Source organism: Macrobrachium rosenbergii, chromosome 25 (genome assembly GCF_040412425.1).
Source record: "Macrobrachium rosenbergii isolate ZJJX-2024 chromosome 25, ASM4041242v1, whole genome shotgun sequence".
Classification (NCBI taxonomy): domain Eukaryota; kingdom Metazoa; phylum Arthropoda; class Malacostraca; order Decapoda; family Palaemonidae; genus Macrobrachium; species Macrobrachium rosenbergii.
Window position 1 is genome coordinate 26884410 of NC_089765.1, and position 5000 is coordinate 26889409.

The 5000-nt window shown below is 34.8% G+C and overlaps 1 protein-coding gene across 8 annotated transcripts in view; it reads right to left on the reverse strand.

Annotated features, from left to right (window-relative positions):
- Window positions 1-5000, reverse strand: part of LOC136852508 (tyrosine-protein kinase RYK-like) — a 666481-nt gene that overhangs the window by 88223 nt on the left and 573258 nt on the right. The window lies entirely within an intron of this gene.

Here is a 5000-nt window from a genome sequence, read left to right on the forward strand (position 1 = left end):
GCAATTTAGTTTGAGGATAAAAACAAGATTATTGGACTAACAGAGTTAGTCTGAAACGGGGTCTCAAAGGCACAGGAAGTCCCTCTCCCTCTCTCTCTCTCAATTCATATTAAGTTGTGTACTGGTGCTCTCCTGAAATATAAAAGTTTTGTAAAACTCTCTCATGAAATGTAATATTTTGTGTATGGTTACAAAATATTTGTGTTCTTCAACCATGGCGAAAGAGAGTCTGTTGTATATATTACAAAAGGAGTAAGGTAATTTGCTTATTTACTTGTATTGTAATTATGTTGAAAACTGAAGCGTTGTTGTAGAGGAAGTTGTAGAAAGACATGAGTTTAGCCTTTTTAAAAAAGTTAAGGTAATCTCTTGAGAGATTGATAGAATCTTTAATCATATTTTGTCTTAGTGAAATTGCTGTTGGTATATTTCCATTTTTTGCATATTTCATTCTTATATGTCTGCGTTTTCATATTACTCTCATAAGCTTATGTGTTTATAATTTCACAGTGTTACCCAAAGTTTTGTGTTGGTGATTACTTAGTGTTTTGTTGGTGTTAATTTGCATACTTACTATTGAGATTTCAGTGAATACCTGTGTTGATTCCATTTATTAATATTTTAGTGAACACTTGGGCTAATTGGAGATGTTCAGATTTATATCTAAAACTTGAGTGAGAGTTAATGGTTTGAATTTTACTTAATTAAATTGGTTTCATGATAAATTAAAGTTTTGTGAATTAATTTTGGTTAAAAAATACTTAAATCTTACACTGTTGTCAAGTAATAGTAAATATTTTTGAGATTGTGAACTCTGCTTATAACTTTTGAACTTAGAAATAAATTTGTCTGTTTAAAGTTTTAAAAGGACAGTGTTTCATTTTGACCACCAATGATTAGAGATATTGGTGCGTGTGTGTGTTCAATGTAAGTGGTATGTCTGTCTAGTTCTCCTTTATCAAAGTGAAGTAGAACCAGGGAAACAATTATAGTATTTGATGGAGTGATGCCCTTTTTCCCCTAGTAAGTTTATAGCTTATCAGTTGTTACCTCACCCATAACTTGATGAATTTAGATTGATTTTTCAAGTGTTAAGCAAGTTTTAAGGGATCACTGCACCTTTAGAGTATTCAGTCTTAATATTTTTGTTATGAGGTTTCAAGTGTCTGACTGAAGTGAGGTAAATTTTTTGGTCTTATTATTTGTGTAATAACCACTTCAGACTATATATATATATATATATATATATATATATATATATATATATATATATATATATATATATATATATATATATATATATATATATATATATATATATATATATGAGGGAGAGAGTTCTATTGGTTACTTTCAATGAATCTTACTATGTTTAATTTTGATAGTCACAATAACTCACAAATTCTCAATTTCAGATACGCTTACCGATATAGGCCTTGCAATGTCATATAATATACATAGAGAGCGATTGTGTTCAGACAGGCTTCAGTATCAGAGGATTATTGGGATGTGAAAGAGAACATGTGTTTAGTCGACTCTAATAAGTGCACAGGTCATAACTGAGTCTATCAGGAGCAAGGTTGGAATAGTAAGTGCAAATGGTCCGGAGAAAGACATTTTAGTCTGAGAATAACGGTGGTAGGGAAAGAAAGGGCGTTGCTTGTGGGACTGGACTGAATGAGACTGGCAACAACACTGTTGAAATGTGTTCTGAATGGTACTCTGTTGCAGAGAATATGTCGTTTCAAAAGAATACTTTGAAGTGCAACACGGTAATGAAAAGGGTTATTTAGCAGTTTGTTGATGGATGCACGAAGAGAATTGACTGAATGTATACGTGATTATTAATTGGTGGGCGTGAAAATGAAACTATTAGGTAGGCTTAGTTGGATAGGAAAGGTTCAAAGTGTGCCTATGAATGTCATCAAGGCCAGTGAGTTTGTTATGCAAAATATATATATAAGAAAATGTTTGAAGAAGGATGGATGAACAAAGGCCTGGGTCATAAATACTAAAAGCATAGAGCAGGTTGACATTATGCAAAGTTTAAGTAAAAGGTCACTAGGACAGCAGGTACGTTAAATATTATGTCAAAAGCAGATTTGGAACAGCATGTACGTAACTCTGAATGCTAAGGAGATGTGGACTTGGGGATTGTGAAATTGGCAGCACAATAATGACAAGAATTTGTCTATGGAGCTATTTTGCTTCGCAATTTTCCCGTATTTACTGCGGGAGTACAGTCCCCCCATCACTCACTCGAACTAGGTGCAAGACGTTGGTAAAACCAGGTGGTTTAGAGAACTGTGTCATTAGGAAAATACATGAAAAACTTATACAAAGATTGCCATGTCAAATTCCTTAAACTGAATAAGGTTTTTTTAGTATAGTGAGTGAATTGTAAGAATCAATCACAGACTGAAAACCACCATTCGCAAAAGCAAAGGTCACACACCTCAAAAGGAAATGATTGCAAAAAGGGGCGACACATTCGTCAGTCTGCCGCACCATGCACAGCAAACAGCGCTCTCCCTGTCTTCCCCCGACTTGATTTTTTCCTTCGAACTTCCTGTTAATTGTATATGAGGAAACAACGCCGTATCGCCGCTCATTCTCGCACGTGATTGACATCCCCAACACCGAGACACGAAATCCCCTCACGACTTGAGGGAGATAATTGCCTTAATAATCATAACTTCTTCCTACTGCATAAAGTTTTGATGATGACGAGAAGAGGGGGTTCTTCATGGACAATGAGACCGGAAAATGAAACTTAAACCGTTTAAGAATATTCAGCGAGATTCAAATGAATCGACGGTATCAACTTCTGTTATAGGAATTCTTTCGAAACTTGATGTCCGACAGTTAATTGAAACACTTTCTTTCCTGGCAATACAGATCATTTGCTTTCATTGTTTTTACAAACGATATCATTTTCGCCGATTTAGGGAGTCAGTTTTTCCATTGCAAGTGACTGCATAATGACAACTTTATTTTCCAGTTTTTCTCTTCTGGAGACAAGGTGTTCTCATCATCATCCAAACTGTACGATTAAAGACTATGTAACTGGATGTTCGATCAATGGCCTTACTTTCTGGTGTCCGTAAATTCCTGTCCAATTTTTCATAAGCATTTAAAAAAACAGAAAAAAGTAATCAACAAAGTTTAGGGCTGGCATTAACGTCTGATCTGGGATACTATTTTCTGAGAATCTATTATATTACGCCAAGTGTCATAGGCACTGGGACCTGTCCCACACTGGCTGTCGGCCTAAGAAACAGGAGATCAGCGCCTGCCCTATGAGCCTACAGAGGCCCAGGAGGACTTTAAAATCAAAATATATTATTTCTCAGGTATATAAACAATCACTATCCTATCCGCTGCTACTCTTAAGTATTTGTACCCCTAAAATTTGTCACAGTAAACTAGTTTCGAGGCTGAAAATGACGGGAAGGAAACTTGATAAAATCGGTGGCAATTTGCAAGAAAAAGTACAAATGAGACGTGGATTATAATGTCTGATGGCTGGTACAGTATCATTTGTGACTTTGAGTACGAACAGTAACTAAATGAAAACATTACTGCAGTATCTGTTTATAAATGACAGCATACATCAAAACTGCATAGTAATAGACATCGTCGTTCCGCAAAAGAAGAAATGCCCATACATTAATAGCGCCTCTCTCTCTCTCTCTCTCTCTCTCTCTCTCTCTCTCTCTCTCTCTCTCATTTCCCTTTGAACTGATAGGCTCTTAGGAACGACGTGAGCACGCGATCTCACTCTTTCTACACAAGGGATAGTCCAAGAGCCAGTTTCCAATGAGTGCCTAATTTTTAAGTTGGCTGCAACCTATAGGTGGCCTTTTTATTTGAAAAGTTTTCTACACTTCATTTCTCCTTGTTGTCAGGCTTGATAAGCGGCCGTTTGCCATTGGATCTATATACTATTTTCTGACAAAAATTACTCACATTCTGACTAGATTTCTGAACTTTAATGTCTTGCCCACCTTGTTTAGACTATTGGTAATCCAGGAATTTAAAAAAAATTGCATTTATTTGGAAAAACACTCAGAACCGCCATTTTCTTTAAAAGACTATATAGGTGCTATTTGCATGCAGAAATTTACCATTTTTTCATTTGTATGAATTATAGGAAGCTTTGAATCCTACTTTTCCGAATTTCACTATAAAATGTGATCTATATCCTATATCACTCCAATCGAGTTCCGGTTACGAGAATATAAAGGTGATTTTTGGATTAGAACGTCTGCATTCCTTCATAAGCCCCTTACCTTAATATTGACAAGAACATGAAAAAACAGTTGCTGGACAATGCAACATAACCCCAAAAGTAAAGACAGACTTATACCCTCAACTGAACAACTCAGATATTGATTCCGAAGTTATCAACATTTCACAAAATTGGACATTATACATACAGATATATAATGATATACAGGGGTAATGCAGTGAATTTGTTCTAAAACTGGATAAAAAAGTAGAAAACTAATCATTATATGGAAAAAATAAAACAAGAATGTTAACATTTTTCAAAAAAATCACCATCTGCAAAGTTTGTGTTCCTCTCCTGCTGCACATTTACAAAATTGTTTATTAGCCATCCAGTGCGATAAAGAGTATGTTGGCTCTTAGCAAGCTCATTTTACTCAAAGTTTTAAAACAAATAAAAAAATAGAGAAGTCAAACTTGTCAAAAGTAAATTTTTGAAAATGAAGTGTCTTAACTTAGTAATCGTTCTTTCAATTATAATATTACTGTAGAAAATTCCTAGATTCTTTTGAATACTCAAAATATACGTGTTTTAAAATAATGTTTTACTCATTACATTATGCAAGCTCTGTTCACGAAAACAAGAACAGAAACAGCAAATCTGAGGACCCCAAAAAGGAAGGCAAAGAGTCAGTTGTAGCAGAAATTCTGTCTGTCTGTCCTCTTCAAAAATACATTACATTAACGAGAATGCCTGTTATTTGTATTGT